At 34.6% G+C, this 12,504-nt stretch overlaps 1 long non-coding RNA gene across 1 annotated transcript; it reads right to left on the reverse strand.

Annotated features, from left to right (window-relative positions):
• Positions 1-8,166: 8,166 nt before the first annotated feature.
• On the reverse strand, positions 8,167-8,713 carry LOC141658828 (uncharacterized). The gene is made up of 3 exons (XR_012549461.1): positions 8,593-8,713; positions 8,381-8,492; positions 8,167-8,246 (listed from the first exon to the last, which is right to left on the reverse strand). It is a non-coding gene; the product is annotated as an uncharacterized LOC141658828 (long non-coding RNA).
• Positions 8,714-12,504: the final 3,791 nt, after the last annotated feature.

The raw sequence follows: 12,504 nt of genomic DNA on the forward strand, positions 1-12,504 counted from the left end.
CTTCATACTGAGAATCATAGACACTTATTCCAGGAGTGTGTGTTTGCCAGAAATTGTTATACTCAATTGTTTGCTTGGCTGCACATTAAGGTAACTGGTCAGATCATTGCTGCTAGTATGTTGAAGATAAGGAAATACACTGGTTTTATTTGCCTGCTACTTAGTTAACTGATTACTGCTATGCAGTACCAGATTTGGATTTGCAGGAATACATACCGAATTGATGGATATGTGCCTCATCCTACTACTGTACTCAAACGCTTAATGATTGATTGTAGGCTGCGGCTTATGAATATCAATGTAGGACGTCTGTTGCAAGCAGTGGTCACCTCACCTGATTAGCTGGCTGAAAGGATAATAACAGATGCTAAGACGAGAATAATGAGTAAGGTTTGCAAAACCAAATTTGGGCAGGATAGTGTGTGGTTGAGAAAATGGGGTTGTTTAGTAACATGATTGTATTTTAAGCTTCCTCTTTTTGTTCTTTGGAACAAATCCTTTGTATATCGTTTTTGAGTTTTAATATATTCTTACATTTCACCAAAAAAAAAAAATGTAGGACGTCTGAAAAAAAAGAGGAGATTGACTGGTGTACTCAACGAGATCTCATGTAGTGTTATTTACTTATGATTGGATGTATTATCTCATAGCGTATGAAATGTAGTCTGAACATTGGAACACATCATCAATGGTTATATTGGTAATTGAAGGCCTATTTGGGCTTGGATTTATAATATTACTTACATTTCCACCCAAAAAAAAAACGAGCATGAACACACGCTGTCAGAAATAGGAAGAAAAGTGATGAAAGGAGCAAATTAATTCTCGAATCATCACCAAGCTTCGTGCGTGAGTATTGTGGGTGCTTTATGGGTTTTAGATGGTGTTCCTTAGGCTTTCTATAGGTTGTTTAAATGGGTGATTGAAGGTGGTTGTTTAGGGATTGATGGTTAGTAGAATGGAGGCTTATATAGAGAATAGAGGTAGGGATTCTCTAGGGCTCCGATATGGAAGGATATTAGCTAGTTTAGAAGTCTATGGAAGGTAGTTTTCTTGAGGTTTAAGCTAATGGGTGTGAACGGAATAGGAATAGAAAATATAGAAAGATATTTGCGGGTTTTGGTAAGTGGTATGTTTCACGGTTAAGGGAAGGATTCAAGCTGGCTTTGGAAGGATATTTGGGTGATATTGGAAGCTTGGAGATCAAGGAAAAAGGTGGCTAGGTGGTGGTGGTTCGTGGCTTGAACTTGAGTTCGAAACAGGGGTAATAGGTTCAAAACAGGGGCAACGAGAGCGTGTGTGTGCTGCTGTCGGTTTGGGTCTGGTTTGAGAGGATTCGGGTGTTTATGCGGCTCACGAGGCATGGGTACATGGGTGTGTATACGGGTATGGGTTTCACTACGCCAACTCAGCGCTTTAACAATGAACTCATAACAACGGTTTACTACACATAATAACGGAACATATATCACAGTTGCTCAAATATTGGCGGAAACCTCAAGCGCGCAATTTAGAGAAATGGTTTTCAAAGAAACCGTTATTAAAAAACTGTTGCAACGGTTCTAAAGACGGCCATTTTCTAAAGTTCTCAACGGTTAACCACAAAACTGTTATAAAATATTTTTGTAAACGGTTGGTTGACACCCATTATCATATTTTGTCAACAGTGTTTCTCTAACCGTTATTTAATATAAAACAAAAACGGTTTTTCTCTAACCGTTTTTACATTATTGAAGAACGGTTTTGACTGAACCGTTGTCATATTATTTTGAAGAACGATTTTTGCTGAACCCTTGATATAATTTGAATTACTATTTTATTAGCCAACTCTATTATATTTGACCAATGCATGAAAAAAGGTACTCCCTCCGATCCAGACAGATGGTAACACTTACCTAAAATGGATGAACCACACCAATGGTAACATACCATATTTGGCATAAAAAAGGACTAAATTACCCTTACATCCACTACCTATTTACAACTTTATCATCCACCCATCCACTCATCAACTACTTATTTAATCCACCTAAACTCATGTGGCCCCAATCAAACTTTCCTACTTTACCCCTTACTTTTCTACCTTTTCTTAAATAACCACTTTTTCCCTATGTTACCATTTGTCTGGATCGGAGGAAGTATAACTTTATATGTATATCATGCATTATCTTTTATTCAGAACTTTAATAAAGGAGTATATGTAGCATGCATACATTATACTATTCAATTTGGACTATAAATATGTTTTCATAATGTTTTAGTTGAATATCAAAATTTATCAAACATTTATACGTACTCTTTATTTATTCTCTCTCTAAAATATATATAATATGATTGGTTTATCGGAATTACAATCACGTTCTCGTTACATCTTCTATGTTACTTGCATTGTTCATAATATCCCGGTACGTTATGAAAATGGAAAGGGTGTAATAAAAGATTTTTCGTGGATGAAGGTTATGTTTCATGACTGCGGTTAAAAGAGTCCACCATGTGTCAACAAACAGATAGGTTTTTCAAGGCTTTGCTTTTATCGAGTTTGACGGAGCCAACCTCCATGAAAGATTTTGTCAGGCAAGAAAATTAGGGGCTAAATTTGAGGGAGAAGATGCGGGAAAACTGGACTTCTATTCGGATGCTAGATAATAAGGCCCTTATCTATGGGTTGCCACCCATGTTGATCATCTTCTGTAGAGTCATTACAAGACATATCACAATCTCACCATTGTGCCTCTATCGTGGGAGACAGAGGCATTACCCCTATGGGCGATGAAATGCCGATATACGACGTGATCTTTGTCGAACTTCATGAAGATTATCCTTCGTCATTAGATTCTAATAATTAGTTAAGTCTTTATTTAGTATTATTTGTTGTTTTTTTCCTAATGAATTGAAACTTTAATTATTTATGTCTTTTGTTAAGTTTTCCTTCGCGTATTTAAAAATTAACCAAACGAAGCAAGACATAATTGAAATAAACCCATATGAAGTAATTTGATCTTAAAAATTATATCAAATAATAAAAAAAACAAGCTAATTAATAATCCGGAAACAGAGTGCGGAATTCATCGACAATATCACTAAAAACATCTCTTTCACTTTAAACCCAATCTACCGAGTCGTTTTCCCATTCTAACGACACTGTCCCTAACTCGTAATTACGACCGTGTAGGTACACATAAGACATTTGTCCACGGTCATATTCATTCACAACCCATAAATATGGGCCTACCGGTTCATTATTGGTATCAAACCAGAGCCTTGAAGCATCATTGTTATAAAAAGCTCGCTCTAGTTTGCGAGCTTGACGAAGGCATTTCCGCTCCTCACCCCCGCTAAACTCGATGAGTGCGTAACTTTTGAACGACCCATCATGCGATAGAGTCAGGTGGATAGCTTGAACCAAATCCAATAAAGTTTCTTTATTGGGTAGTTTACAAGATAGTGATCACGTGATTGCATGAAACTAAGGATTGATGGTCAAAAAACAATACTCGATCATGCAAAAATATTTGTAAAAAGTAGAGTATTTCTAAAATCATATTATACCTGGTATGAGAAGTTTAAGATTTTTCAAAATGGTCACTTCGTATATGTGATACTAACCGTGCAAACAAACTTAAATTCATGAAGAGTTAAAATAGTTTGAGATATAAGAGTACGTTATATATCATAAGAAAGCTACTGTTTAAAATATAGAAAGTGAACTCAAATGTGGGTTTTAACATCACTAAGCTGAAGATTTCATTCTTCAATAACAACTAAAGCGCATGTACTTAGTTCTCCACCTATGAAATATACTCTCTCTATTCCAATCATTCCCTAAATATAGACTAATGCAAACAATTGCACATCATATATTTTCTTGATTGAAAAAAACCAATATTTGGAAATAATCAATACTCTTATAAAAAGCTTGAATACTGTAAGGCAGAAACTTATGTTATTAATTTCATTTCACTTTGTGTGGGTAAAATCTAAAATTATCAAGTTCTTATAAGCATTGGTTCAAAAGACCAGATTCATGGCACATCACGGTTGGAGCAAAGGTGTAGCAATTTCCAATAGACTAGAATAGTTGGTTAACAGGTTTGTGTACATGCATAAACATTACTAGAGCCCGTACATCGTACGGGCATTCCAACTAGTGGTGTATTAAAATACTCAACAATAATTCTTAGGTCATTGAACATGCATACTGTTAAATTGATTCTAATGAGAGTCATGTGCATCACACGGGCTTTCCAACTAGTCTAAGAAATACTCCCTCCAATTCATCATTTTCCTCCCCTTTCCTTTTTGCACAAGAAATAACAAATTGAATTTGGACCATACAAAACACACTACCCCACATGTTATTGAATTTGGACCACACAAATCAACCCAAAAAAGGAAATAGGGAAGAAAACCTGAATAATCCGGTTACGGAAATAGGGAAGAAAATAGTGGATTGGAGGGAGTATAATAAGAAGTAAAAATTTATAAGTAACTAGTTGTTGCACCGCGCCCTATCAAGCGCGGTGCCCCAAATTGGTGAAATAGTAGATGCTTTAGCCTTGGAAAATAGCAGTTGGACAGATTTGCAAGGCATGGGTTGTGTGAAATTACACGTTCACATTGTAGAGAAAATTGAATAAAACATAGAAGTATTACATAGAGCCGTTGTTTTTATTGTGCAAAATTAAATGTTAATCAAAAGAAAACATGCATTTCTATTGAACAAAGCACCTAGATTTGTAAGCATGGGTGTTCCCAAAATAGTACAAATTCTTATATTACATAGAACTGGTGTTATTATCATGCAAAAGGAAGCGTCAAAGTTTCTAGAACAATATATCACGGTCACTGAAACTGGAGCGTGTGCCTGACTTCCGACTTCTATTTTGCAGTAGTGTCCTACAATGGATATGGGGTAGGGCCTTGTGTTGTCGTCATTAGAGGTGATTTTTGGCTGTGACGGGTTTGTGTTTTCCGTAGGAGCATTGTTGTTAGTTGCTGCACATGTTGTGGATGGCATTCTTTGTTATTGCTGCAACGATAGATTCAGTGCTTGCATTTTCAGTCTCCTGTGAGATTATTTCTTCACTTTGTTGATTTCTGTAGATCCTCAGGCACAGCGACAATTTTCTTTAGAGCCCATTGGAGCACATTATTCAGTGAGCGTGTTTTGTTGGGGCCAACTTCAATTGAGATAAGGGATGTATGGAGTATATTTTTCACTATCTCAAATGTCGCTATGTCTTCCTGTACATAATGAAAAATTAATCAGGCCGTTTTCAATTCATAAGATTTTTGTGTGATACAATCAGTTTGATTGATATACGTGAGTGATTATCTAGGCATGAGTTGGTCTAGTCTGCTTGTTGTTTAATGTAGTGTAGTGCTCGTATATATGAACACTTGGGCAAACATTGAAGAAAGGAATGTGACTTGAGCAAATAAGACATGATGCTAGAAGATATGTAAACAATCCTATGTACACATTCTCATTTTCTTTTTGTTTTAACAAATAACCTTTTATATAAGGATATAACGAGACTATGGAAACTTTGGTAAGTAGATCTAGCTGTTAGCAACCTTAGCTCCCTCCTTAAAAGGGGAACAAAAGTATTCACATTTTCTCCCACCAAATATTCAGGTCTAAATTCCTGAAAACAAGCACCAATAAAACTCACAATTCCACTAAATCGTCAAAATAAACAGAAAAAAGAGACAACATACACTGGAAGGAGTTCTGCTTTCCGAAACAATCCACAGTGATGTCCTTAGTTGCTCGATCTCCGTTATCCTCAACAACTACAATCACATTTTAAAAAAATCAAATGTATGAACCAACCGGTAAAGAAAACAACTGCAATCACATTAAAATAAGGCTCAGTTTAAAGTTTGCTTTCTCAAAACTTCCACAGGTCTAAAGAAGCAATCCACCTCAATAAGTTGTGAAATTATCAACCCAGGTGTTTGTCAAGCAACTATGTTTGATATACACCCTTTAATATAATAATCTAACCACCGTGAGCAATTGCAATTGAGCATGACTTGTAGCATCCTTCAGTGAATGCCGCTTTTCTTTGCTCAGTTTAGGTTCAGTTTTAGCTGGCCAAACTATTTCTTAAGGAAATTGATTAGTTCCTGTCGCTTTAACCCCAAATATTGAACTGAGCAAAAATTCCCAATACGCATCGTTGTTACTTGAACTCAATCCCTGATTCTCCATTACAATGAAAATACTCAATTTAAAGAATGTAAACAACAGTTAATTCTGTAAATTACAACAAAAGTTGACCACGACCACCCACTTTAAAAAAAAAAGACACGGCTACGTGAATTCTTATTAAGCCTGAAGCAACTCAACTTCCGAGCCTAGAAAGCGTAATCATACCTTCCATATTAAAAGACTTGCCATACACATTTAGTATCCAGACATCAACTGCCTTTTTTTTTACACGCTGATCACGACAAATCTTCACATTTAGGACATTGCCTGAGATTTTTTTTGTGTCAATTCGAAACAAAGAGAACACTTCACATTTAGAAGGGCATTGAAAAGGGAAGGTTTCAAACCACTGAGTTCATAAGTTTATTGTTCTACTTCTAGTGACCATCACACCAATTGAAAAGGTGACTAATCTTCACACAAAGACTGAGCTAAAATAAACAGAAAAAATAAAACTTGTATACATTATCAAGCAAGCGGGATTCCAGAGTCCAATGAAGTACAAATACCTGAAAATTTGGTTCCAGAGATCACTTCCGGTAGTCTGCTCCACCAAACCTTACCAAGCTTCATACTATCTGCACAATGCTATCTTTTTAAGTTCATTAGTAAGTAAAATTACTCTAAACACCATATATAAGCACACAAGAAAGCTAAAATAATAATGCGCCGGTCAAAAATGTCGTCATCAAAAAAAGGTGAGTGTACTTTTAGTAGTTTGAGTAACAATATCATCATTTTAACCCAAAATCTAAAGAACAAAAGAGCTTACAGTACAATAATTTATGTTTCCATCAGTAATTCAGCAAAAAGTGAAAGGCGAAAAAGAACTCTTACTTTCCAACTACGTAACTGCTTCCATGTTGGACAAAATCGGATGGAATTATCAACATGTTTGTTACTCACGCTCTTAGTATGACCTCTTAACTTGATCTCTTGTATTAGAATTTCTCTTACTCTGTTCAACCATGATGTTGGTTTGTTCTCTTTTTAGATAAAGAAATACAGGAAATGAGGAGACGAGGAGACAAGGCCTTGATCAGAGAACGACCACCAAGGGAAATCTTAATATGCTTGACCAATATCTCACTGAATCCTGATGATTGATCTAAAGCCAAGCCTTTCCTAATGTTATCATCAAGCCCTTTTCTAAAGTCAGAATAACCAAGTCGGGGAAGTTTTCTAGTACCCTGGCAAATAAGGAATTGAAGTCAGCACACATCCAGAAGCATCACGCCAAAGCTCTAAATTAACTACACTCAGTCCAATTTTTACCCAGAATGCGTAAAATCCATAATTCCAGACACAATAATAGATCAATTCACACAATTCAGTGGCCCTTCAATCCCAAATCGCAAGTTCAGTTTACACAACACCTATTATTCTGCCTATTTTCATTCCATTTCTCTTCCACAATTCGCATGCTGCTTCAACCAGTATAGTAACAACACCATCTCCACCCCTCATTCTCCCTCTTTCCCTCTCTCTTACTGAGCCCCTATACTAATTTTCCATTTCCCGCTCCTCATTCCGCATTACAATTTTAATCTACTCTTCATTTAACAAAGTAAATTATTTGGGTTTTCTTAAGAGTTGCAATTCCACTTCATCAAACCATCAGTATGTTTAAATTAGCTTCTCCAGTAAGCGCTTGTCATTTTATTGACAGGGCACGTGTCTATTAAATCTTAAATCAAATATTTTATCGAGGAGCGATAAATCAAAGAACTGCAGAACATGAAGTCGTGTTCTACCTTCCGCTACTGTTATGAACTTCAATTCGGTGGAACAAAGTGAAAAAGCTGACTCTGGTTCATATACTTAACTCAAGTTACCAGGTGGAAGGAGATGACTATCTTAAGATATACCAGCATATACGTAGCACTTAACAAGAAACAACAAAACAAAATATCACAAGGATTTGACAAATAATGCACTATGCTTCAAGCACTCACAATCATTCCTGCATGTGCGCACAGGTAGAAATCATTTGTCTTTGGATGGCAGACCTGGTTATCAATGATGGTGCCTGTATAAAATAATCAAGATATTAATAGCCGTAAACTTTGGGGTCCCCTTCTGGTTGTGGGATTTACAAGTCCATTAAGAGTACCACTACTATAATAATAAAAAGTACTGTACCACCAACAGTAAGCTAATTACCTGGGGGAACATTATCCGGAGAACCTTTCTGGAAGAACTTTGTGTGGTGGTTCTTCTGAGCTATAATCACGGTAAACTTGGGGTTCCACTTCTCATCGAGGAACTTACAAGCCTAGAAAAAGTGTTTCAGAATGTTAAACAACGAGCTCAGAACATGATTCAGATTTAGAAGGAAGTAAAAATTTAAAACCATATTTGAAAGTAAAGAATACCTCAATGATCTGGTCTAACTCGATGTTTAAAACTTGATTACATTGTGACTCGCTCACTCCATCCCTGCATTGACAAATAGAACAAATTTGAAGCAAAATTATAAAAACGGACTCTTAAGCCATTAACGGACAACTATTTAACCACACAAATTTAGAGAAGAGAACGAATCTCGGGTTGATTTTAAACTTTTTCTGAGGCTCCTAGGACATTTTTGTGCTCATTTTTGGTCTTGATCTCAATCTCAATCTCTTTCTCTTCCTCGTCCCCTACACCTTTTCTCATCTCGTTTTTCCTTACCTGGCGTTACCATTGCCAAAATGAAAAAAAAAACGATATTTAAATCATTAAATGTAACAAATTTAATGAAGATTAGCCAACCTTGGAAATGAACTAATAGTTGTAAATTTCAGCACATTAGAACTCAAGAGAGTCAATACTACTCAACAACTCACTCATTGTCATTTAGACATCCATTGAAAAACGACAACAGAAGCCAGTCTTGATATGTATAGAAGTTTGACTATCAAAGTAACTTACATATATGCACATTCACAGAACGACAAGAAGTAATAAATGAGAAGTTGAGCCTAAATTTCTCGGTTCGAAAACCTTTTTTCCCTTCTGACAGTTGCCAGGTTAATTTAGATTTTAGACTATCTACATTTCCCCTTATCCTACTATTGCTTTAAAATTTCTGGCATAAGCATAACAAACCCTTGACATCTTTTCCCATGAAGGCACAATATTTCTGTAAACAAATTTTTACTTTTTAAAAATGGTATAATAAAAAGAATGGTTTGACATCAGTTGACCAACAAAGTCAAATGAGGAATTTGGCAAATCCTAAAATAAAGACAGATAATCCACCTCTAAAGTAGGAGAACCATTGGTTTCCACATGTCCCTCAGTTAGCCCGTCCACATCTTGAGTGCGATGTTCAACCACCCTATTACTATTTGATTCGCCTATAACTTTTGGGCTAGGCCGGGTCCTAAATCCACCATACTACACCCACAAATTCCATTTATCACCTCTGCGGCACCATTTAGTTCTAAGCCATGGTTTCCCGTAAAGCCGCCATTCTGATCAACTGCACCGGCCTCACAACTGTATCTATTGTAGCCAGCATTATCCATGAGCCACTGCACATTGACAATTTGACATATATTGTTTTGACCAGTTCAAGCGGCATAGATGAATAGTGAATTAATGATCAGCGAAGCCAGAGAGGAAGACACCCAGAAAGTCATCCAATAGTGTTTATTCTGATTAACTTTAAACTCATTTCATATTCATAATCCCACCTAATATCTCTCAGAAGACTGATGTAGTTCAGACTTGAGATGGAGTGTGTATATATTTAGTCAGTACGATGCAAAAATAAAAACACGACCCATATCATTGTAACTAGATCACTAAAAAATAATGACTCCCTTAAACAAAAAATAATTGACCAAGTTCAATCAAACCCAATTTTCATAAGTTTGGAAACAAAAAAACACCAGAGCATCAACACACAAGGCAAACTATAAAAAAAATGCAAATTCGCGAGTGAAAGAGTGAGCAAAACATAGCACATACCAGTATAGCTGTTGGAATATGTGTCCTCCGACAATAATGTGATCACAGCTGTTGATCATGATGATCACATGTTTAAGTCTCATTTTAAAGAATACAATTGGGAAGTATTTTACTGTCAACTGGTCCACACATATCGGTAATGATTGGCTGACTAGAGTTTGACATTACTGTCGTGCGACGGTGGTGATCAGTTGATCCCCTAGGTCATACATAAAGGATATTACTCTTAATTGATCGTATAACGTTACAAATTAATTAAATTACTTGAAAATTGACGGACGATTTTGGAAGTAAAATTTACGTATCTCATTGTAATATGATTAAATAAGATACGGTCTAAGTAATCGAATTGTTTCATTACTCAGATGAAATTATTGTTTACGGAAACAATTGAAATTGAATGAATTATTATAAATACAAGTTATTGTTATTTATAATTGGTAAAATATTTTGGTACAAGTAATTATGAATTACTAGGTCGATTTTTGTATATGACGTATTTTTATTAATACGTTGATTTTTAATATGTTAAAAATACATAATAAATTTATGTGACATGTGACATATGACAAATTGACATTTTGACAAAGATAAAATGGAGTCCATTTTATCCTCTTGACCGAAATATTGGAGAGGATTAGGAAAATATTAGGTTAATTGTATTAGTGGTAAACATAATCATGTTTACCTAATACTAGACTTGCATGCCTACTTGTTCTTGTGAAGGCAACCATGAGCATGCATTGACTCCCTTGTTCCTCCTCTCCCACCCGGTTTTGGGAAGAAAACCATTGTGGTTTTTCTTCTTATTTTTGCCTAATATTCACTAATGTACTCACTAGTGAACATTCATTCTTTTATCAATCTAAAAACAAGAGTTTTAGAAAGATAAAAATTTCCTCTATTCTTCCTCTCTCCCAACCGGTTTTGATAGAGAAACCAAATATTTTTTGGGTCAATTTTCATACAAAATTAGTATTATTCTAGTAATAATAATATTAGTTTTATTAAGAGTTTATCTTGGGTATCATTCCTTGGGAGGGATTCTACATTTGAGTCCTTTGTTCATCCATTTAAGGAGAGCTCAAGAAAAAGAGAGTAGGAGAACTCTCTTGTGCCCTTAAGATCCGAAAATACCAATGTAAGATAAAGATTTCTTCTTTATTTTGATAATAGTTTGCATGCATAAGATCACCAATTAATTTTATGATTAAATTAACATAAACATATATGAATATGTTAGTATATAAATCTACTTTTCCTTCAATTGGTATCAAGAGCCTTGGTTGTTTGCATGCAAATCGGTTAAAAGTTTTTCCGAGTTATACGATTAACATATAAAACTTGTTTAATTTGTGTTATTATGATATATCACAAAAATCATCATGCATGTTAAAATTTCTGGTCCTAAAATTTTTTTAGGATATTTTGGTTAATTTATGGATTTTTATTGTTCATATTATATAATAATGGCATTAAAATATGATTTTATGAATAAAATGTCATTTTTGGACTAAAATTAGCTAAACTTCGAATTTTCCAGTGATTTTTGGATATGTTGTCACATTTATTATTTTGAGATGACCTGTAAATGTTCATCATTTTTGGACTTCTTATGCTCGAAAAATGGATTTTTCATTATTAAAATCGGATTTAGATGAAAAATAGGTTAATATGAGATAAATTTCGAATCTGGTCATAGAAATTTAGTATGTTGTCACATTCTATTTTACAAGATGTGTGTAAAATAATAGGCTATATTGAAGTCTTTATGCATGATTTATGATTTTTTGAAAAAAATAGCATAAATAGTGACTTAATTAGTGAAATATTTATAAACCATACTCTATGACTAAGGAAAAACGTCACATGTTGCATTTTATTATCTTTTTCAGATCTAAAATTGAAAAGTTGATGAATATAATTTTTCTCATGTTTTTATGATTATTTTGTTAAAACCGATAAACCGCAACATTGTTTTTCCGGATAAATTACGAAATTTTTAACCTAAGTTTTTTGAACATTATGAGTGTCATGGTATTTTTTCCAGAATGTTCATGAGTTTAAATTTCAAATTTCAAATTTATTTGAAATTTTGTGATTTATTTGAAGTTTATAGCTTATTCTTATAATTTTAGGTCCATTAATGAACAAATTTTAGAAATATGAGTTAATTATGGTCAAATAATTAGTGAAGACTAAATTTTGAGTCCTAAGAGGTTAGGGTAATTAACTTATGCATAAATATGAATTTATGTAATTTTTGTGATTATAAAATGTTGAATCACGCAAATCCGTAAAAACCGAGTAATATACGATATTGGCTATTT

This window comes from Silene latifolia, chromosome 6 (assembly GCF_048544455.1).
Source record: "Silene latifolia isolate original U9 population chromosome 6, ASM4854445v1, whole genome shotgun sequence".
Lineage (NCBI taxonomy): Eukaryota > Viridiplantae > Streptophyta > Magnoliopsida > Caryophyllales > Caryophyllaceae > Silene > Silene latifolia.